Genomic DNA, 24,659 nt, shown 5'->3' with positions numbered 1-24,659 from the left:
GTAGGCTGGCAGTTACAGCTCTGATTCAACCCCTCACCTGGGAACCTCCGCATGCCGCTGGTACGGCCCTAAAAAGAAAAAAATAAGGGGGTGGTGGTGCCCAAAATATACTTTGCCTTGCTTCCCACGTGTTTTCTGTTTTCAGTCTCAAAATGGGTATTGATGGACTGGTCCTCTGCATTCCTAAATGCCAGGTGGCAGGGTTGGGGACAGGAGAGCAAGGGGGGAAATAAGAAAGTGTCTTTTAGCTGCAGAAAAATCTTTAATCTTCTCCAGCAGAAATTCCAGGCTTGACCTCCACCAACATTAGGGGTGTGCACCTGGTTTGGGGGAACTCCTGAAAGTCTCGGAATCATATGTGAGATTGCACATATGTGTGCTTAGGTGCATTTGTGGGAAAGAGGTCCCATAACTCTCAGAGAGGCTGCCACTAAAAAAAAAAAAAAAAAAAAAAAAAAATCAGGGAGTTCCCATTGTGGTGCAGCAGAAACGAATCTGACTAGTATCCATGCGGACTCAGGTTTGATCCCCCGGCCTTGCTCAGTGGGTTAAGGATCCAGTGTTTCTGTGACCTGTGGTGTAGGTGGCAGATGTAGCTCAGATCCTGTGTGTTGCTGTGGCTGTGGTGTAGGCTGGCAGATGTAGCTCCTATTCAACCCCCTAGCCTGGGAACCTCCATGTGCTGTGAATGTGGCCCTAAAAAGCAAAAATAAACAAATAAATAAATTAAATAAAATAAATATAAAAACTGAGGAATCACTGCTTCATAAAGTTTTTTAACTTAAAAAATATGAATTTAACCCTAAAGTTATAACTCTAAAGTAATAATGAATTGAAAGGTTGAATAAGGTAGTTTTGATTAGAATATTTTAGTCAAGTGTAACTCTCAGTTATCTGATTGTTAAAGAATAATATGGAATCAAAGATATTGCTTTAAATGTTCAGGATATTGGAGTTCCCGCTGTGGAGCAGTGGGTTAAGTACCTGACGGCAGGAGTTCCCGTCGTGGCTCAGTGGTTAATGAACCCAACTAGTATCCATGAGGACTCAGGTTTGATCCCTGGCCTCGCTCAGCAGGTTAAGGATCCAGTGTTGCTCTGAGCTGTGGTATAGGTCACAGGCACGGCTCGGATCTGGCGTTGCTGTGGCTGTGGCACAGGCCGGCAGATGTAGCTCCGATTCACCCCCTAGCTTGGGAACCTCCATATGTCATGAGTGTGGCCCTAAAAAGACAAAAAAAAAAAAAAAAAATCTGACTGCAGCAGCTTGGGTTTCTGTGGAGGCATGGCTCCATCCCTGGCCCATGGCAGTGGGTTAAAGGATCCAGCTGCTAGGTTGCAGCTGCAGCTCAGATTCATTTCCTGGCCAGGAAAATTCCATATGGCAGGGTTGTGACCTTAAAAAATAATAATAATAAATAAATGCCTAGGATATTGAACTCTTATAATGAGTGAACATATAAACATAGATGATTCACTTGAACAAATATTTGAGTAATAGCTCTATTGGACATAGAAAGTTGTTAGGACACCATCTTTGGCCATCTCAAGGGACTTTCTTTGATGGAACAGAATATGCAAATAACTAAGGCACAAACAAGAGGACTAATCCTACTGCAATCTATAGGATGAATTGAAATTGGGAGAGATTGGAGAACTGGGGAGATCTTTGGCTTTGCTTAAGAAATAATGAGGATATGAACTTGTAAGATGGCAAAGAAAATGGAGAAAATGGATAAATTATGTGATCTAAAAATAGGTTTGCTCTTTGCCGTACAGCAGAAATGGACGAAACATTGTAAATCAACTACAATGAACATTTATTTTTTTTTTTAAAAAAAGCCTTCAATAAACACTGGCCACTAATAAAAAAATAAAAATAATAAAAGTAGATTTGTTCTCTCATCCATTCATTCATTCGTTCATCTTTAATTCACCTCTAATTTCAATTAATTTAAATTCATCTCTTTTCATTTTAAGTTTAATTTTAATTCATCTCAATTTATCACTGGTTAGAGATACTCAGCAAAAAATACGTAGCGTAGAGTTTCTGCCCTTGCAAAACTCTCTGACCAGCCCTGATTAGCTCCTTTAATCTAGCAACTCAAAAATTGGTCTCAACCCTAAGAATGATCACAGCTTCCATCCAGAACCATTCACCCTACAGCCTTTCAAATTCTGTTTCCTAGCCTGTTCCCAGACCTCCCAATTTTTTTTTTTTTTTTTTTTTTTTTTTTTTTTTTTTGTCTTTTTGCCATTTCTAGGGCTGCTCCCGCGGCATATGGAGGTTCCCAGGCTAGGGGTCGAATCAGAGCTGTAGCCTCCGGCCTACACCAGAGTCACAGCAACACAGGACCCAAGCCGCGTCTGCAACCTATACCACAGCTCACGGCAACACCGGATCCTTAACCCACTGAGCAAGGCCAGGGATCAAACCCGCAACCTCATGGTTCCCAGTCGGATTCGTTAACCACTGAGCCATGATGGGAGCTCCCCAGACCACCAACCCCCCAATTTCTGATCTCATCTCGATTTCTTGACTGTGGTTCCACCTCACTTCCCGGGTGGTACTCCAGCCTTCTTCTCTGGCTGAGCTTCTTAGATTCACGTCCTACTTCCTGTTTGGGGTTAGGCTGATTTCATCTACTTCAGGTAAATTCTTAGCTCATCCAGTCAGCCCTGTTGTCTTGGAAACTTCACACAAACCTCATGACTGCCTCCCTTCCCTACAAGGAGCCCAGACCCAGACACTCAGAGTCCAGCCATAGAGACAGGCAGGTGTAAAATAATGAAGATGCATTGTCATCACACCATTCCTATGGGTCAAGTTATATGCTCTTGGGAACACAAAAGTGGGAGTGGAGCCTGATGAACTCAACAGGGTTTGTTATGAATAAAACTACCTTATTCAAGGAGCTTCCATTGGTTTAAGCCAGTAAGAATACCTCCAGATGATTAAAGGACCAACTCTCAGAATCATAAAGGATTACAGCAGATAGGCGCTTTCGAGATCATCAAATTCAGTCTTGTCATTTTTCACTGAGAAGAAAACTGAGACACACGATCTTAAGACCCAAGGGGAATTTTTGACAGATTCCTGCCTGCCCAGTGCATTTTTCCAAACAGTGCACTGCTGCATGACAGCTCAGTTATAAATGGAAAGAAAAAATTGTGTCTTTGGAGTGTTCGCATGGCGCAGTGGAAACAAATCCGACTAGGAAACACGAGGTTGCGGCTTCGATCCCTGGCCTTGGTCAGTGGGTTAAGGAGCTGGTGTTGCCGTGAGCTGCAGTGTAGGTTGTAGACTCGACTTGGATCTGATGTGGCTGTGGCTGTGGTGTAAGCTGGCAGCTGTAGCTCTGATTGGACCCCTAGCCTGGGAACCTCCACATGCCGCAAGTGCAGCCCTAAAAAGCAAAATAAAATAAAATGAAATGAAATAAAATAAAAATGTGTCTTTTTGTTTCTGAAGCTGTCAGGAGGGACTACATTGTGAATAAACCCCTTAAAGGATCTATCAGAGTCTTAGACACTGAAGGGCTTCCTTAAGGATTCCAGAGGAAATAGGTCAGGGCGAAATATGGCTTTAAGCAGAGGCGAATCAGGCAGGAGAAATCTAGGCTGTGCCCACTATATTGAGCAGGCAAGGTGGAGATGTGTTTGCAGAGCAGTCCTGAAAAAGTTGAAGTCGAAGTTCACATCAGGAAGAGTATCTGATCGCCCAGGCCCTTCTTACTCAAATGGTGGGTCTGGGACCAACAGCATCAGAACCCCTGGGAGCTTCCTGGAAATGCAGCTTCCCAGGAACCTCCTCTGATCCACTGAATCAGACTCTGTACTCTAACAAGATCCCCCTGGTGATTTAGATGCACGCTGAAGTTTGAGAGGCAAACAATGAACTGCTTACTTTGGCTCTTTTCCCCGACTGGTTTCAATTACACTGAATATTAGACAGCAGAGATGCAAAAGGACAAGGGAAATTTGCATAGGTGCATGGCTGGGGCTCTACCAAAAAGCACAAGTGAGAATCAAAGCACAGTATGAGTTTTGCTTCTTGCGTGGAGTCTGTGCCTTTAAACAACTATTTTCCTCTGAGCTTTAATTAATTGTTTTGCATCAGTTCGCTCCACTACGAGAGGGCCTGTGTTTGCAATTAGGTGGCTCTGACAGATGGGACAGAATGATTAGGAGTTTCTGCCTGAGAGACAAGTTACCTGTGCCCAAGAGTATATTTTTCCCATATGAGATGTGAACCCTTTGTTTGAAAGAACACCAGTGTGCCTCGCTTCCCGATGAAATTCCTGGCAAATGGTTCACCTCATTTTAAAAAATCATCTCCAGGAATACTTGGAAAAATGGGATCATGAACAAAGAAAGCTGGATGTTAGCCGCTATCATTCAGCTTGTATTGCACATGGGTCATTTTCACATGTCAGGATTCCAGGGAGGGAACAGAGACAGGAGTTCCAATCCTGGGTGTCCTTTTTGTCAACCCGTACAGTTTAAAGCTTCTAAATCCCAATTAGGCTGCTTGAACCAATGGAGATGCCACAAACGCAACCTAGTGGCTTTTCCCATGGGAAGTCAGAGAAGTGGAAAATATTTCAAGCAATTTGGGCATGCTTGCATAACCCTTTTGTGGAAATTCCTGCACTAACAATTTGCAATTAAAGTGAAAGTGAGTAAAAATAGAATGACCTCTCATTTCCACCATGATTCTATCTTTTGTAGACTCTGATGTCTGAATGTGCCTTACATCTGACCCAGACACAATGACAAAGTAACCAGAAATCACCAACCTTCTACACTCCTGGCTGCATCTGTATCCATATCTGTATCTGTATCTGTATCTGTATCTGTCAGGAAGCAGGTTGCTGGTATAGCCTTAGCGACATTCTTTAGCCTTAATACCAACCTTTAAGACATGACTATATAAAACATAAGCAAACTGACAGCCAGGTAAGGATAGAAAAATACATTCTCTGTCCAAACTGAGAGTATAGTTGCAAACTTACGTTATCTGCAACAGATCAATCTCCCAGTTAGCTTGATGCCTGAAAGTCCCACACTTTTTTTTTTCCCTTTGTCTGAGAGCATGGCATGGGGACATTCCCGGGCCAGGGATCAAACCCATGCCACGGCAGAGACCTGAGCGACTGCAGTGACAATTCCGATCCTTAATGCACTGTGCCACAAGAAAACTCCATAAACTTCCCATACTTTTGATTCACTCCCCAAGTTAGCATTACCTGCTTGATCTCTAGGAGTAGGAATTAATTTTTTTATCAACCTAACAAAAGCTTCTTTAGAAAAATTACTCTGCAAGATGGAAAAAAATATATTACACAACACGATGCATTCCTGTACTTAATGCTGTAAGTTATTTGTGCTAATTCCTTCCCTTAGCTTGGAAAAATAAGAGTTCGGTGTTAACTGGAAAAAGTTTTGAGACTCGCTCTGCTAATATCATTATACCATGATTATTTCAAACATTTCTGAGATGCCATCAGATAGTTACATGTTTGCTCTAAAATTTTATAAACTCTATGATTAATGTGTAGAGTATTTATGTCATTTGATGACTACAAATAGCTACTGAAAGAAATTTTCTGGGATTGAATTGCCTGCACATGCTAAACAATTCAAGCAGAGCTGGTCTGTTTGGCAGAAGAGAGGCCATTTGGGAATTCCTGTTGTGGCTCAGTGGGTTGAGAACCTGACTAGAATCCATGAGGATGTGGGTTCAATCCCTGGCCTTGCTCAGTGGGTTAAGGATCTGGGGTTGCCGCAAGCTGTGGCATAGGTCACAGATGCAGCTCCGATCTGATGTTTTTGTGGCTGTGGCATAGGCTGACAGCTGCAGCTCCAATTTGACCCCTAGCCTGGGAACTTCCATATGTCATAGGTGTGGCCCTAAAAGGAAAGAAAAACAAACAAACAAAAAAACCAAAAAACAAAAATACACTGTGACTTAAGACATTAGAAATATTTTTTAAAAGAGAGAGGCCAGCCATTTGGGTTGATGAACTGAATTGCACATTAAAAAGAAGCCACATAGCACTTAGCCTGGGTCCTGGGGACGTCTGGCAAGGGGTGAGTATCAGAGGACAAACTGGAGTATCAGAAGACAGATTGTGAAGGATATGGAAGGCGTCACTGATGCTTTTGGCAAAGGACATTTGTCAAAGACTTAAGCAAGATGACAGTGTGAATGCTCTATTTAAAAAAAAAAAAAAAATCTCTGGCCCAAGAGGAAAAGTGGCCACCAGGAGACCAGTTTGGAGGTTCCAGAAACTGGAGGAAACACAGTGAGAGCTTGAAGTAAGCACAGTGAAAAGATGGGAAAGAAGTAAAATGGATCGCATGTAGAAGACGGAAGGGGAGTTGGGGCAATGGGTAAAAGCAGGGTCTGTGCTGAGTTTTCTGCGGCGCATGTCCATGGGTGGGCAGGGGTTCCAATCACAGAACTGGGAGCCCAGGAGGAAGGCAGGGGACAAGGTACTGCTGGTCGTGTATAGTTTGAGTTAGGGAGGATGTGCATGTGTGTTAAAGTGGTTCAGGAGTTTTCAACTCAGAGACGATGGCAAAGCTACTCAAGTACATGAGACTGCTCAAGCCAGAAAGTAGTATAAAAAGACAGCAATCAGGATAGTGGGCGTGAGAAAAGAGAGAGAGAAAATAGTTTGAGGGAAATCAGGTGTTTCTGTCATGGCACAGTGGAAATGAATCCAACTAGGAGCCATGAGGTTGCAGGTTCGATCCCCGGCCTTGCTCAGTGGGTTAAGGATCTGGCACTGCCTTGAGCTGTGGTGTAGGTCACACATGCAGCTCATATCTGACGCTGTGGCTGTGGTGTAGGCCGGCGGCAACAGCTCCAATTGGATCCCTAGCCCGGGAACCTCTGCGAGCTGTGGTGTAGGTCACAGATGTGGCTCAGATCCCGTGTTGTTGCGGCTCTGGTATAGGCCAGCAGCTACAGCTCTGATTAGGCACCCTAGCCTGGGAACCTCCATATGCCATGGGTACGGCCCTAAAAAAAAAAAAAAAAAAAAACCAAAACAATGAAAACAAAAAAATCCCAAACAAACAAAACCCCTTCTCCCCCCCTTTTTTTAGAGCCACATGGGCAGACGGAAGTTCCCAGGCTAGGGGTCAATAGGAGCTGCTGCCACAGCAATGCTGGATCCTTAACCCACTGAGGTGGGCCAGGGATTGAACCCGCCTCCTCATGGATACTGGTCGGGTTTGTTACCACTGAGCCACAAGGGGAACTCCTCTTCTCCCTTTTAATTTTTGTCCAGAGTCACAGAAGAACAAAATCATAACTATTTTCTGCCTTCACATGGCAGCCCTTGAACAGTTTGCTTTCTGGCGTGGTACCTGATAGCCTGGAAAACAAATGGGCCCTTACAACAGGGTGAAATTAAAGATGATAAAAAAGGACAAGGGCTTGATTCAGAGTTAATATCATCACAATATCAATTTCAAATGTTAAAATTGAACAAGTTCAAGAAAACACAAACTCGGAGATACACCATGGAACCAGGTACACTTGGCTTGGAGAAGAGACAGTTCTAAGAAGATAGCAGGACGGTCCACGGTTTTTGAAAGTCTGTGCGGAAGAGGGGCTAGATTTTTCCACATGATCGAAGGAAACAGAGCAAGTAATATAATAAGAACTTGAGTTCAAGGTAATAAAGACTAGGGGAGTTCCCGATGTGGCTCAGTGGTTTACGAACCTGACTGATATCTATGAGGACGTAGATCCCATTCCTGGCCTCGCTCAGTGGGTTGTGTATGGATCTGGTGTTGCCATGAGCTGTGGTGTAGGTCACAGACGCAGCTCAGATCTGGCATGGCTGTGGCTGTGGCTGGCAGCTGCAGCTCTGATTTGACCCCGAGCCTGGGAACCTCCATATGCTGCAGATGTGGCAATACAAAGCAAAAAAACCCCCAAAACCAACAACAATAAAAATATAATGAAGACTAGATATCTAACAACAGCCTTGATTCAAAGATAGGATGAGACGCCTTTTCAAGCAGTGAGTTCCCCATCACTGAAAAGTATCAAGTACAGGCTGGACAATAACTTGGCAAGACTGTATTAGAAGATCCAAAGGGCAATTTGCTTGGAGCAGGGTTTCCCAATTTGTGAATGAAAGACCTCCAGGGATGGGGTGGTGAGCAGTGGAGTTATTATAAGTCTGTGCATCTGTAGGCACAAGTGCTGCTTTAGACAGAATAGAAAATATGTGTGTCAAGTATATATAGTATTCTTTTGTAAATTTTGCAGATGCTCTTATGATGAATAGAGTACAAACTAATTATGAATGTCACTGCTTATATAAAAGTCTTTTGGCATGTTGCACTTTGTCAAAGAACAGATATTAAAACTACAGCTCCTATCACACGGAGATCCATGAAGATTTTTTTAGTTTTTTTAAGGTCAAGAGGGGTCCTGAGGGAGTTCCCACTGTGGCTCAGAGGGTTGAGAACCTGACTAATATCCATAAGGATGTGAGTTTGATCCCTGGCCTCACTCAGTGGGTTAAGGACCCGGCATTGCCACGGGCTGTGGCATAGGTTGCAGATGTGGTGCAGATCTGGCATTACTGTTGAGATAAAATCTGATTTTTTGTGTGTGCAATTTTCTCCTTTTTAATTGAAATGTAGTTGACATGGAAAAATCTGATTTTTAATTCATAATTTTTCTTTTCCTTTTTTTTTTTTTGGCTTTTTAGGGTTGCACCTGCAGCATATGGAGGTTCCCAGGCTAGGGGTTGAATTGGAGCTGCAGCTGCCGGCCTACACCATAGCCACAGCAATGCAGAATCCAAGCCGCATCTGTGATCTACACCACAGTTCTTGGCAACGCCGGATCTTTAACCCTACGAGCGAGGCCAGGGATTGAACCCGTGTCCTCATGGATATTAGTTGGGTTTGTTACTGCTGAGCCACGATGGGAACTCCAATGACTTTGTTGATGATTCTATGACCTTTCACCTTAGGACCACATCCTCTTAGAAAGAGTGCCAGGTAACAGAATTCTTTTCTATTCCACTTTTCATATTAATCAGAAATCTTTGGATTCCAAAGTTCCATTCAGGAATTTCATGTAGCTATCATACTTTTTAAACCACTACAGTTTCTTTTTTATGCGAGGTAGCATAAAAAAGAGATAAAGAACTGAACAACTATAAATGTAACACATGCATTGAGTAATAAAAAAATTAAAAAAAAAGAGATGAAGAATATTCTGCTTTTCATTGAAGCAGAAGAGAAGTTTGAGACTTAAAAAAAAAAAAAATGGGTGACTAATTCCCTATCTATTTCCAAACTTCCCCCTTGCCCCATTCTTGGGAATTGCGTTCGGAGTGGTCAGGCAGCATAGTTTTTGGCCAATGATGGATCAACTAAAGTCAGCAGGGGCTTCTGGGAAATTTTGGCTTTCCTGGTTAAAGCAATGGATAAGGCTGATGCTGTCTATATCCCCCTTCTTCCTGCTTTGAGTGCAGATTGGACATCTAAAACAGAGCCATCTTGTGAGGAAAAGGAAAAGATCAGGAGAATTGCCTCAATGGTCACCGTGTGTCATCAATGACCCACTGAACTGACACTAGGCCACCAACACCCAGGCCTCTTGTTGTGTGAAGGCAGTTACCCACTGTTTACTGAAAGCACAATGGGCTGGATTTCTGTCACTCACAGCCAACTGTACTTATAACCAAGGCAAGGAGATTTTCATAGGCTTCACAGAAGGAAGATAACTTTGGAGTGAATTTCTTCTAATAATATATAGGATTTAATTAAAAATAAAAATATTTCCTAACCATGACTATCAGTCTAGGAGCAGGCTGATAAAATGGTACATTAAAGCTACCCAGCAGTCACTGCAATCCAACAGAAAAGGAAAATAAGCTCACTCAGTTCACGTCTAAGTTATTTCATGTGTTGATTTACCACCACGTAGACTTAAAATTAAGTCAGAGTTTCTAGTGTTATCTACATTGAGTTGTTGGCTGTTAATCTTATAAAAACTTCATACTAACAAGTGGTACGATAAATTCATAGGAGTTCCCCTGTGGTGCAGTGGGTTAAAGGAGTTGGTGTTGTCATTGCTGTGGCTTGGGTCACTGCTGTGGCAGAAGTTTGATCCCTAGCCCAGGAGCTTCTGCATGCTATAAGTACAGAAAAAAAGAAAGAAGGAAGGAAGGAAGCAAAGAAAGAAAGAATGAAGGAAGCAAAGAAAGAAAAAGAAAGAAAGAGAAGGAAGGAAGAAAGAGAAGGAAGGAAGGAAAAAAAGAAGGAAAGAAAGAAAGAGGAAAAATGTATAAAGATCCTTTGGGTCTGGTGAAACTTTGCTTTCTTTCAGTTTGAAATGAGACAGTTGTAATCCATTTAATCTGACTAATCAATCTCTGCTCCATTTCATAGACACCAAAATGCCATCATCCTTTGCTAGCAAAACACAAGGCTAAGGCACCTTTCCAGTAACTGGAGCAGAAGATGACAATTTTGCTTCCTCTCAGAGCCCTTCCAGAATCAGGCCAGCAGGCCTTGGACCCATGCTTCTCAAAGTGTGGACCACAGGCCAGTGGCGCTGGTTGGATCCAGGGAGCTTGTTCGAAAGGCAATTCTGGGCCCCTCCGCAGACCTATAGAGTCAGAATCTGCATTTGAGTAAGATCCACAGGGACTTGTGTGCACATTGAAGCAGGAGAAGCACCACCCCAGGGTTCCTCAGCTCCCTTTCTGTTGGACCATCTGATTAAGGTGGAGAATGTCTCTTCTGCACCCCAGGGCAGGAGCTGATGGAGTATGGCTTGGTCCTTCCACACATGGGGACAAATGGTGACAAGTGGTGAAGAGGAAAAGAAGAGAGGAAGCCTGGACCTGGGGCTTAGGGTGGACTTTCGGTCCCAACCTTGCGATGCTGCGGTTCTACCGCCCCAGGGTCAGCCTGATACGGAAGCCTGATCCTGCGAGGCAGTATTTCTCAAGCTGTGGGCTGCTTGTCACTGTGGTCTTTTTTTTTTTTTTTTTTTTTTTTTTTTTGGTAATATTACATCTTCCTTTCAATGACCATCTTAAAAAGAATTACGATTATCGGGATCATGCGGAACTCTGAGTATCTCCATACAGTACGTCAAATTCCAATGAGGATGCTATGTGGACAAAAATTTTGCAGGAGTTTGAAAAGAGGAAAGTGCTGAGAGGGTTGGTTCATTAATCCCCATAGTCAAAGTTTTACATTCAAAAGAATCCGCTCTACTGCCATCAGTATGTATTCCTCTTGTAAGCAGATCCCGTCATTATAGGTACCGACTTGCAAAAATTCATTAGCCGCAAGCGTAATGCTGAATATACAGGGAAGCATTTTCCTGCTCCTTGTTCAAGCAGGAATGGCTTTGACTACCCATTTAACACACATTCCAACTACACTGTGACTTTTATCTTCAAGAGGTCAGAACGGTTTTACGGAGCTCCTTTGAAATGTGACATCCGTAGAGTTCTCGAGTTCTCACTGCCAGTTTTGCTTATGTATGAGGTAAAAGGTTATTGGAGTAAAAGTCTTGAATGTTCATGCTGTCTTGAAAAGTACGCTTAGGTGAATAGCTGTTAGTAGTAGTATTATTGGAGTTGCAATAAGACTTTAGGAATCACCAAAAGGAAGCCAAAAAATATATAAGTTAGAAAGCCGCATTTGAAATTTAATTTCTGCAAAATGGCATTCTTGATTACATTAAAATGTTAACATTTTAGGGGGTTTTTTGTTTGTTTTCTCTTTCGTCTTTTTAGGGCCACACCTGTGGCATATGGAGGTTCCCAGGGTCTAATCAGAGCTATAGCCACTAGCCTGCACCAGAGCCACAGCAGCGCCAGATCTGAGCTGCATCTGCAACCTACACCACAGCTCACGGTAACGCCAGATCCTTAACCCACTAAGCGAGGTCAGGGATTGAACCCACCACCTCATGGTTCCTAGTTGGATTCATTTCCGCTGCACCACGATGGGAACTCCACATTTTAGTTTTGTAGCTTTGCTTTTATTTAATTAATAAATTTATTTTGGCTTAACAGTTATAACTATCTATGTAAGGAGCTTTTATTTTATGTTATGACTTTACATATTTAGGTAATATTATAATGAAAATGTCAATAACAAGGGAGTTCCTACTGTGGCGCAGTGGGTAAAGAAGCTGACTGCAGTGGCTTAGGTTGCTGCAGAGGCTTGGGTTCAATCCCCAGCCTGATGCAGTGGGTTAAAAGGCCAGCGTTGCCACAGCTGCAGTGTAGGTCCAGCTGCCGCCAGGATTCAGTTCCTGGCCCAGGACCTTCCATGTGCCTCGGTCGCACCATAAAAAAATAATAAAATAAAATAAAAATGTCAATAATGAAGTCTTATGATAATGATTTTCTTTTGAAAGAGAAGTACCTATTATTTAAATTTGAGAACCACCCCTGGCTGCTTCTCTGATTTTGCCCACTCTGGGATCTGGAATCTAGATGGAGAGGTCAGGTGGGGTCTACCCAGTGAATGTCTCCACCTGCAAGCTTCCTTCAAAGGGCTCTTTCATGGGGCATTTTATCAAGAGAACAAAATGCATTGGCTCATGTAGCTGAACTCACACTGTAAAATAAGAACTGTTTGTTCATTGGTATTCTGTCTTCTTCCCAAAAGGATTTAGGTAGTTTTCAAATAGAAGTGAAACATTGCAAGACAAAAGAAAAGTAAAATAGGAGTTCCCACCATGGCTCAATGGTTAGCGAACCCAACTAGCAACCATGAGGTTGTGGGTTCGATCCCTGGCCTCGCTCAGTGGGTTAAGGATCCAGCGTTGCCGTGAGCTGTGGTGTAGGTCGCAGACACGGCTCAGATCCTGCATTGCTGTGGCTGTGGGGTAGGCCAGTGGCTACAGCTCAGGTTGGACCCCTAGCCTGGGAACCTCCATATGCCTCAGGTGCCTCCCTAAAAAGCAAAAAAAAAAAAAAAAAAGTAAAATAGATGAAAAAAGGAAAACAAAAGAAAATTACAGGGGCTCAGTCCTCCATCTGTATCCCATGGGTCTGGTTCCAGGAGCCCCATGGCTGTGGATGCTCAAGCCCCTTTTATATGATGGTGGAGATTTGTGTGTAACCTCCGCTTGTCCTCCTGTATGCTTTCAATTATTTCTAGATTACTTATAATACCTAATACAATGTAAATGCTGTGTAAATAGTTGACAGAATAGGGGCAAATTTAAGTTGCTTTTTGATACTTTCTGGAATTGTTTTTAGGGTTTTTTTGGGTTTGTTTTTGTTTTTTTTGTCTTTTGTCCTTTTAGGGCCGCATCTGCAGCACATGGAGGTTCCCAGGCTAGGGGTCAATTGGAGCTGTGGCTGCCAGCCTATATCACAGCCACAGCAACGCCAGATCTGAGCCGCAACTGCGACCTACAGGCCAGCAGCTGCAGCTCTGATTGGATCCCTAGCCTGGGAACTTGCACATGCAGTGGGTGTGGCCCTAAAAAAGATGAATAAATAAATAAATAAACAAATAATAAAAATGAGTCCCCAAGACCCTGCCATGTGTTCTCCCTATATTTGATACAGTATAATACTTTATTACACTGGCATTGCACTTTTAATGTTCAAAATATTTACGCATATATTTTGTCATTTGACCTTGAAGTTTATTTTTAATGGGCTTTGACCTCTGTACACTAAGGCTACGGAAATGCTCCGCTTATTGAAGATGTTGGTGGGTAAGCCCAACACTCATCACATCTACCTAGTAAAGTCCGTTAAGTCTGTGCATTCTGCATGCGCGGCTCAGAAAGTCCATTTTCCAAAAGTTTAGAAAATTACAGTGAACGTGAAGCTTGGGGTCTAGTTTATATTTTGGAGTATAGGGCTAATAATAGTTCTTTTTTTTTTTTTTTTTTTTGGTCTTTTTGCCTTTTCTAGGACTGCTTCTGCGGCACATGGAGATTCCCAGGCTAGGGGTCTAATCAGAGCCATAGCCACCAGCCTACACCACAACCACAGCAATGCAGGATCCGAGCCGCATCTGCAACCTATACCACAGCTCACGGCAACGCGGGATCCTTAACCCGCTGAGCAAGGCCAGGGATCGAACCCGCAACCTCATGGTTCCTAGTCGGATTCGTTAACCACTGCGCCATGATGGGAACTCCTAATAATAGTTCTTTTAAGAGTTTAGTTCCTTGTTTGGGGCTAGCACGAGATCTCAGTTCTTTTCTCCCCTGGTTGTTCATTTGTTATTAGGAATGGGTTTATCGGCTCCGTTGCTGTGTTCCTGATCCAGCTCTTAAGGGGAACAGATTTCCCTGCATAACATTTCAAACCACTTGTGTTCATTAGCAATATAGATGATCTGGACATTAGTTTTGAAGCAAAGCATGCCCTAGAGAGGACATTGTTTTCCCATAGGAATAAAAAAAATTTTTTTTAATTGCGTATGACTACTTATTAGAAGCAAACCCTCAAAGACAGCAACACAGAGCAACCAGGATGACTCTGCTTTCATAAGGAGAAGAAAAATGACAAATGTATATATATATATACATATATATATGTATATATATGTATATATATATATATATATATTCAAACAGAAGAAAAGTTCAAGCTTTGAAAACCCTCTTGATTCCTTCCCAACTTAAAATTTCCTCTTTCTTAAATACACATTATAATGCAAATTACTTCTGACTTAGCATTTGCTGTAAAAAAAAAGTTTCTCAAAACACAACATATTGCTGCTTATAGGTGAGCAAAAAAGAATTTTGCCAGACTTGCCGTGTTGCAATTTTTTTTTTTTTTTTTTTTTTTTTTGGTCTATACTTGGGGCATGCGGAAGTCCTAGGGCCAGTGATTGAACCCGTGCCACAGAAGTAACCCAAGTCACTGCAGTGACAATGCCAGATCCTTAACCCACTGCGCCACAAGAGAACTTCTGCAAATGATTTTTTAAAAATTCTAGTATCAATTTTAGGAGTTTGTTTTGCCACTCTCTAAAAGAACATTCTATAACAAAATTTGTTGGGAAGATCATGGTAATATTTTTAGCCCCATCGTGGCTGATCGTGGATTTTAACAATCTGAATTACATGTATTTTGTTTCCAATCTGAAATCTATGTTGTTCTGACTCATTTGTCTCCCCTAAGAGTTTAGATAGAGACATCTGGATTATGGATACACATGCAGAGAATTCAGCTGAACCGTTCAGGGGGTGGGGGTGGGTTGTGAAGTACGTTTCTACAGAGCAGAAAATGGTCCCACAGTTTCAAATTAGTACTGCCAGTATTATAGGAAGGCAATTACCACACCATCCAGCTCCATTCACCCATCTTTCCTAATCTCATCCTCTTTTCTTACCCGTCAATCTGTTTGCTCTTTCTTACCTGTCAATCAGTTTTCTGCAAGGTGTACAAAGCCCTCCCCCAGTTAGACCATGAGCAATTTATGAGAATAATGTCTCCATCATAATTTGATGTCCTTTTTTACTCCAGATGGGATTCTCTCCACTCTGATCTTTAAACTCGATACTTTACTGTACAGCAGAAATTGGCACAACATTGTAAATCAACTAAAATTAAAAAAAAAAAAAAAAACCCAAAATGGATCCTTTTAGACTCAAACAATGTCTGCAGTGGTGGCGTCCTCACCTTCATGCAGGGTGGCAGGGCGACTAGTGTCCCAGCTCTCATGCATTCTGGCTACCTACCATGCTTTAGATGTCACGACACACACATTGTCATGAACTTTTTTTGTCCTCACCCAAAGTGTGAAATACTTTTGTGTTAAGAGGGAGAACTGTGACACCATTTTAGAGATGAAAGGACTGAAATTTGACCTGAAACTCTGTCAACATCTGAGTCCTACATGGAGTCCGATATTTTGCAAACAGCCCACCAAAGATCTCAGAACATACAAGTTTCATTAACACTCATGCCAGTTTCCAAATATGGGTGAAAAGGAAAAGTCAATGATATTCCCATTTAAGAATTCCATGAACTCAGCAGCGGGGCTCTTCCAGACCATCTGCGTGTGGCCAAAACGACTGCGCATTCAAAGCCAAGAGCTGCCCTGGAATGCCTCTGCAGAGCAGAGAGAAGAAATGCAAAGTTTAATTAAAAAGAGCTCCTAAAGAGCGCCAAGCTCAACCTCTCTTTTAATTAAACTGTAGACATTTTGGAGGATTGAAGAGTCAAGTGTTCTAGCTTATTTCTCAGGCACCCTTTGTCTGATCTTGGACTCTGCCCACAAAGTCCAAAGCCAGTCAGATGGTGGATGTCTTGTTTCTCCCCAAGGGCACTGCTTGGTGCTCTGCAACTGCATCGGCTAGTCCTCTCCCAGGCCTTGAAGAGCGGGAGGGGGGTGCCGTTTTCCTCCCCATTGTCCTCAGTGGGGCTCCTCTCTACACCATTTGCATGTCTGGAAATGGCACCCCACAATCCAGCCTTAAAAAGTCCCCAAGAGTCAACCTGAGCCAAGATGATTCCAGAGATGCAGGGGGAAGGGTAATGGTGGAACTTACAAGTCCTTGCTTTTGATAGGTTTACTTTTCACCATTGTGATACATAGGCAGGTGGTCTCTGAAGAGCTAGGATAATCGCTCTGGACTTAGCAGAGACGCAAGGATCCTTTCCAACCTCTGGGAGCTAGAACCCAGGTGTGATGTCTGGTGGTGACTTTCTTATTGTCTTTTTTTTTTCTTCTTCTTTTTAAGGCTGCACTCACGGCATATGGAAGGTCCCAGGCTAGGGGTCAAATTAGAGCTACAGCTGCCAGCCTACACCACAGCCACAGCAATGCCAGATCTGAGCCGTGTCTGTCACCTATACCACAGCTCATGGCAATGTTGGGTCCTTAACCCACTCAGTGAGGCCAGGGGTTGAACCCACATCCTTACGGATATTACTTGGATTCGTAACCCTCTGAGCCACAGTGGGAACTCCCTAATTTCCTATTATCTTGACTCCATCCTTGTCCGTGAGAGAGGAAGCTTGGGTGGCCATACTTAGGCCAGTGGAGCAAGGGGAGGGGGTTCCCAATCAGTTAACTGCAGTCTTTCACTTTTCCATCAAATGATCCCCTCTGGAATGAGATGGGCCTGACGCATAATGCAACTTGATTAGATGGTTTTCACTGCCCTATGCCCCAATCCCTTGCATTTAGATAACTGGTCCTCACCTCCAGGACTGTCCATGGATATTACGTGGAAAAGATGGGTTGAGGGACTACTAAAGGGTGAACTACCTGATGTCATAAATACACTTCCATGGGCCTCCATGTTTATATACAGTCAACACTGAAGTAAACCCTTTGGAACAAGGGAAGACAAAATCCTTCAGGGCATGCAAGGTAACGTTGCCCCCCCCCCGTCCCAGCCCCCAGAACACTGGATCAATCTTCTCCTTGGATCCACAACTTTATGGATCCAATAGTGAGTTCTCCACTCCTTACCCTTTGCAAGTCCCATGCTCATAGGCAGCTCTCCATTCAGCAGCCCCATGAGGATGGCTGGTAGGCATTCCAAGGGCAACATGTTCAAAGAGAACTTGGCTTCACAGCCACTTTGCTCCCCATTCCCAAACCTACTCCTCTTAACCTTTTCCATTCTGAAAAGTGTCGCCGCTACTCACACATTGGCTCTAGACCTAAAAGTCTTTCTCTTCACACACCCACATCCTGCCAAATCCTATTGCTTCTACACCTTTCACCCACATTCGTAATCATGACCCGTTTCCCCACCTTCATCCCTACCACCACCATCCAACTGAGCTGGCCTTTCACGGTCTCTGGGACACCACTCTGCACCTCAACAAATCTTGTCCCCCCCTCAGCAGCCAGAGTGGCCCAAGACTTAAATCGGATCCAGTAGCCTCTCTTTCCAGAAGCCTCTGATGACGTCCCATTGCCCTTAACATAAAACCTGAGCTCTCTACGGTGGCCCATCCAGCCCTTGGGACCCAGTCCCCACCCACCCTGTCTGGCTTCACTACTAAATGGCAACAGTCAAGGTCAAAGAGCCTCCCTGCTTTCCTTTTACTTAGGGTCTTAACCTTGCCCAAGCCATGGATTCCTTAGGCAATCTGGCAAAGCCTACAGGTCACCTCTCAGAAGAAAGTTTTTCAAGGCATGAAAGAAACTATGTCATGGAAATACAGTTATCAGAATATTAAAGATGAGATTTGGGATGCAGAATATTAAAGATCAAATCTGTACTTCTTCCTGGACATGGTAAATAACCCGATCGAGCAGCAGCTCTGATAACTATCATCATTTTGAAGTCGCAATGGACACGAATGATGTCTGCAGATATCTGTTTCCACTGTAATAGGATATCAAAGCGTCTGCGATCTCCGTTGGTGACAGACAGATACTGCTAATTCTATTGCAGTTGTTTGCTTGGATTCATTCATGGAGGAAATGCTACGTTTCAGTGAGAAGTTAGCAAAAAGACAGATGTAATTTTTTTCCCCCATTCGAACTTAGGGACCCCGGCTCAATCCATGTCCCTCCCCCCACCCCATGGAAGAACACCTGCTTGATACCCCCAGCTCCTTCCTGCCTCTGGGACTCTTGCTATTCATTCCTTCACCTGAAATGCTCATCCCCCAGATCTCTGTATAGCTCACACTTACCCCACCCAAGCTTCTGTCCAAAGGTGGCTTTCTCAGCGTCCCGCCCTCACCCCACTAGGAAAGGCACCTCCAATCCACCTGTCATACTCCTTCCCATTCTTTTGCTGCACCGCCTCATGTTACCTACCCCTCTTTGAGGTCCTGTTGCTGGTGTGTTTGTTCGCTTGTTCACTGGCTTCCTGAAGGTTATATGTGGTTTGTTCCGCAAGGTCTCTAGCATCTAGAATGGGGCCTGGTACCAGAGTACACTTAGCAAATATCTGTGGGATGAGTAAATGGCTATAAAGGGATGAACGCGATCTAGACGTTTAGACACATAAAAGTATGTCTCGCAGGAAGAGAAGTTTTGTTCTAAATTCCAATCAAAAAGGACACATTTCTAATTTTTTCCTTTTTTTTTTTTTTTTTTTTTTTTTTTTTTTTTTTTTGTCTTTTTAGGGTTGCATTTGCAGCATATGGAGGTTTCCAGGCTAGGGGTCAAATCAGAGTGGCCGCTGCCGGCCTTCACCACAGCCACAGCAACGCCAGCTCTGACCCACGACTGTGACCTATACCATAGCTCATAGATCCTTAACCCACTGAGCGAGGCCAGGGATTGAACTCAAGTCCTCATGGATACTAGTCAGGTTCATTACTGCTGAGCCACGACGGGAACTCCAAAAATCAGATTTCTAACAGAGAAAATGATTTTCCATACTTTATAGTCCTATAAATATGGTTCAAGACCCAGCTTGGGCATGTGCCTGGCTCCCTAACTAAAGCATTGACTGTTAGACTACCAGAAGGTTGGCAAATTACTCACTTTATCACAGTGAGGAATTACTTGGTTTAACTATATCAATTCGAGTATAACGATTGCTTCTAATAATAGCTATTTTCTTTTAAGCTTGCTCTTACCATGTTGAATTTGGCTGACCTTGAAAAGGGAATTTCATCGAACTGGTATGATGCTTCACCCCAAGGAAAGTAACAGTACAGGGCAAACACAATGGTTTCTCACATTAGGGGGAGGCAAATGAATCCTTTATCACAAAAAGGGGTTTAATATTGACACATGTTTGAAGCACAGGAGGACTCCCTAGTGATAATCACTAACCATTAAAAAGTTGGGTCTTGAACTCAAGAAAATAGCCACAGCTTCAGACATCAGTGGCTGTCATTCTTGCACCTGTGATGCTGGGGGCAAAAAAAAAAAAAAAAAAAAAAGGTTGAGGGTGGGATTTCCCAGGCAGAAAGAGTAGCATAAGAGAAGGAACCCAGATTAGCTCCCAAGGAGTCCATGGAAGAGGACAAATATGGGAAGGAAAACTTGGAATCAGAAAAACCAAGCTGTTCAAGCCTCTACTCATGCAAGAATAAACTGACTTACTAATTGCCTAAGGTCTGTAATTCCTGACCACCACTTGAAGATAAGGAAGAAAGAGGGAATGATAATACACGTCCTATGACCCTTATAAAAAAGAGAGAGCGGGAGAGAGAAGAGAATAAGATAGGCACAAAAGTAACAAACAAGATCTGAAAAATGCTAATCCTTTCTCCTTGGCAAATTATCTTACAAAAGCAAACACCTAAATGGAAGAGTTGGCAAAATGTAGAGCTTGATAAAGAAATCCAGAGGAAAATACTAGGGCAAACCTCAAGTGAATACAGGAATAACTGTGAGAGCTAAAAAGGCAAGTTTAAAAAAAAAAAAAAAACTTATTAAATGCCAGCCAGTGGATGTGTTACTGCTGTACCAAGAAATTGCTGGTGTTCCCAGAGTATCTGTGTTAAGTAATAGAAACAAAATGTTTTTTTTATTCAAGCAATTGCATTTTGAACAGAAAATTGAAAGTTAAGGAAAGCAAAAATAATGCAATCCTTAAGTAATAGAAACAAAATGTTTTTTTATTCAAGCAATTGCATTTTGAACAGAAAATTGAAAGTTAAGGAAAGCAAAAATAATGCAATCCTTAAAAAACTGACACATATATGAACATGTACTAGTGAAAGACAGGCAGGAAAAACAATTTAATTGCATTTATGCGAGAGTTTTGACTAGTTATCATTGGCCAATAAACTGCTATTTCTAAATAGCAAAGAGTAAAAATCTGGGGTGCATAATACTTGTTCCTGATGAAAATAAACTGATTGGAATTTTTTTCCAAACTTCTGAGCAAAACGCTTTTATTGAATGGATATCTTTCACAGAGCCTCAAGATATAAAGCAGCTGAATCAGATGGAATCTGGTCCGGGCGGCCTCCCCACCCACCTTGGGCACTCTGCCACCTCCCCCGCCCTCCCTCTAGGCAGCCCCCAAGGAACTTTGTAGAAACCAAGGGGGTCTGTGCAGCAGGGTTTGCAAATGGCTCCATTCAAAGAGAGAGACGTGGAGAGCATGACGTCACAAGCACTTTCATTCATTCCTAACGTTTGCTTAGTGACCCCATCCAACAGAAACGTATCCACTTCTTAACTGGAAATGCTCTAAGTATCCCCAAAAAAGTCAGTTTGGGACTGCGATGCCAGTTTTTTAAATCTCTGCCCAACTGCCATACACGCACACCCTCTTAAGTGCCACTTATCTGAGCTGTGGTTGCAGGATCCAAGAACACAGCGGGGAGAGAAGGTGGGGCGGAGAGAAGGATTTGTTGGGTATTTTCCAGAGTAGCCAGGGTAGGAGGGAAAGGAGCCTTAAGCATCACAACCCTTTCCTTGAATGGAACCCTCCCATGACCCCACCTAAGGAGTGTCACCAAGCCAAAGGGCAAAGAAATTGGAGATCACTGTGCAAACTTAAACTGGTCCTGAAACATTACAGTTCACACGTGAAAGAAATTTGAGAGCTTTGCTCAATCCTAAAAGATTACAGGACGTGACCAATAACATGCTGTGAAGCCAAAATAAACTTTTCTAACTATCAATAATCAAAAACAGTTTTCCATCAATCATACTAAAGGAAAGTTGGAAAACGATGCTAAAAAATCATGGTCATATAAAGAAACAATAGGCATGAGTCAAAAAAGCAGGGGGGGGGTCATGAAAAAGACATCAGAGAGTTGTACTGGGAAGTTAGGGGATAAAAATATTCTGATATTTTTCTAGGTTTTGTAGTATTTTGTTATTGGTCGGATTTTTTTAATTAAAATAAATTTTTTTGGAGTTCCCGTCATGGAGCAGCAGAAACAAATCTCACTAGGAACCATGAGGTTGAGGGTTCGATCCCTGGCCTCCATCAGTGGGTTAAGGATCCGCCTTGCCGTGAGCTGTGGTGTAGGTCACAGGCGTGACTCAGATCTGGTGTGGCTGTGGCTGTGGCTGTGGTGTAGGCCGGCAGCTATAGCTTCACTCAGACCCCTAGCCTGGGAACCTCCATATGCCACAGGTGCAGCCCTAAAAAAACTAACTAACTAAATAAATAATTTTTTTGTTTTATGATTTTAATTTTTTACACTGTAGTTGACTTAGTGTTCCTTACAGTTGATTCCTACTGTACAGCAAAGTGACCCAGTCTCACACATATGTATATATTCTTTCTCACACCATCTCCCACCACGTTCCATCACAAGTAATGGGACACAGTTCCCCGTGCTACACAGCAGGATCTCACCGTCCATCCACTCCAAATGCACCAGTCTGCATGCACCAACCCCAAACTCCCAATCCATCCCACCCCCCCACCCATCCCCCATCAGATTTTTAAACTTTAAAATTTGTTGTAATTTCTTTTCTCATTCTAAACAACTGTTCCTTTTTGTATGCTTAATTCACTGTTTGTATCTTGTGTTCTTTTTATTGAAGGTGATGCTAAAGATTATACTAGCTTTAGGCCCCACAAAGCATGGATCCGCCCCTGTCTACCAGCAGAGCAGATGGGGGAAAGCTACTATGGATGGGAAAAATCGAGGGACAGAGAACAAGAGTCTTATTTCAGACCACATTCATCACAAAGGTGAGCTCACACACCCTCCCTTCAAGCCAAGGGGATCCTTTAAGGCTCCACTATTATTCTGTACTTAAGAAAATTCCTAGTATACTAGGGATCCACCCTGGATCTGACATACATATTAAACGAACATGAGGTAGTGAAACATAGAACAAGGAAAATTATTTAATTGCATTTGTGCAAGGGTTTTGATTAATAATCAACAGCAAATAAATTGATGATATTTCTTTTTTTTCTTCTTTTTTTTTTTTTTTTTTTTCTTTTTTGGTTTTTAGGGCCACAGGTTGCCTTTTAGTTTCCCGGGCTAGGGGTCAAATTGGAGCTACAACTGCCAGCCTACACAACAGCCACACAACGCAGGATCCGAGTCATGTCTGCAACCTACACCACAGCTCATGGCAATGCTGGATCCTTAACCCACTAGTGATTGAGGCCAGGGATGGAACCTGAAACCTCATGGTTCCTAGTCAGATTCGTTTTCGCTGTGCCACAACAGGAACTCCAAATTGATGATATTTCTACATGGCAAAGAGTACAGATCTGGGGTGCATCTTGGATTCAATTATAGACATAAATCGTACACGGGGTGGGGGCAGCGGGGGGTTGTGGGAAGGCGGCCTAGAGGATGTGGATTTGCTTGAAGAACAAAGGAACCTCTTGGGAAAGAACTCATTCTAAGGGGAGCAGGTGCCTCAGAGGGGCCACCTGACTCCATAGTTAGTCCTTGTCATTAAAGTGCTGAGTATAGCAGAGTGTTGGTCACTGGCTTTTGACTCATGAGCAACACAAGACTCAGGTGTGAGTCCTTTCCAGAGACGATCTGAACCCTGAGGAAGCAGCTTCCCTAAGGCCTCCGTATCACTGGAGAGTGAAGGACGCCCTCTCTAAGGGAGGGGAGGTGAGCCAGGCCAGGGGGACCTTAACATCTGGAGACCACTTCCACTTCCCATGGCTGTGGCCTGAGACCGCAGCACCTAGAGCCAGCCGAATAAGTCTGCCCAGGTGTACATGGAAACTTCCAGAAACTCCAGGCAGGTGTCTGCTAACTGTAAAAGCCTATGGTTCTACCCTGTGCTAAGTGAAATAAGTCAGACAGAGAGAGATAAATTCTGTATGATATCACTTCTATGTGGAATCTCAAAAATACAAGAAACTGGTGACTAAAACAAAAAAGAAACAGACTCACAAAGAACAAACTAGAGGTTACCAGCAGGGGGTCGGGGTGGGGGGAGGGCAATATGGGGGTATATGAAATCATACAGGAGAGTATATGAAATCATGTGTGTGAAGCTTTTGAAAAGTATAAAGAACTATAAAAGTATAAACCTTTCATTTAATTTTTTTTAATATGAAAAGAAAATTTCTGTGATTCTCAGCGAAAATCGGTATGGACCTTCCAGCGTAACATGAAGCGATTATAAGAGACAGTTTTTAGAAAAGAAGGCACACTAAAGAAAGGCAAAACCAAAAGGCTCCTGGGCAGTTTCGTTAGTTTCAATAATGAGCAAATAAATGCCACGAAATGAGGAAGCTGAATTCTTTTTCACAGGCCTGGCCCCCACCCCATGCCCTGCACTGGGTATCTATCAACAGAATACAAATCTGATTCTCTTTCATCTGGCCTTACCATTCATTGCAGCATCTGGAAGTTTGGGGAAGCATCTCACTGTGGTCAAAGATGAGTTCTACATTTCGGGGGCAATGATACAGAGATGCCCCTGAAAATGGAGTAGAACTAACCCGTGAGTACAGACATCACTGATTCTGAAGACAAAGGCAATCCTGATTTGTAGTTTATGAGATCTGGTGAGAGAAAGGGATATTTTAAATATTTGATTATATTTGACTATGGATAGTTATACAATCATAAAAGCTGAGCGTGGCTGCTCTTTGAAAGATGTAGGGATGCCTTATAATGGGATGCTTTTCCACAGCTGCTTTTTGAAAGATACTGGATTTTTTTTTTTTTTTTTTTACCTTTTTAGGATCACGCCCATGGCACATGGAGGTTCCCAGGCTAGGGGTCTAATCAGAGCTGTGACTGCTGGCCACAGCCACAGCCACAGCCACAGCCACAGCCACAG

General features: G+C 43.0%; 1 long non-coding RNA gene across 1 annotated transcript in view; it reads left to right on the top strand.

The window, feature by feature from the left end:
* LOC106505296 overlaps positions 1 to 24,659 on the top strand; it is a 37,575-nt gene that overhangs the window by 1,370 nt on the left and 11,546 nt on the right. The window contains exon 2 of the long non-coding RNA XR_001299574.2: positions 22,431 to 22,581. This is a non-coding gene — a long non-coding RNA (uncharacterized LOC106505296). The remainder of the gene's footprint in view (positions 1 to 22,430; positions 22,582 to 24,659) is intronic.

Source organism: Sus scrofa, chromosome 11 (genome assembly GCF_000003025.6).
Source record: "Sus scrofa isolate TJ Tabasco breed Duroc chromosome 11, Sscrofa11.1, whole genome shotgun sequence".
Taxonomy (NCBI): domain Eukaryota; kingdom Metazoa; phylum Chordata; class Mammalia; order Artiodactyla; family Suidae; genus Sus; species Sus scrofa.
The sequence above is the reverse complement of the archived record's forward strand: the minus strand, read 5'-3'. Positions and strand labels throughout refer to the sequence as shown.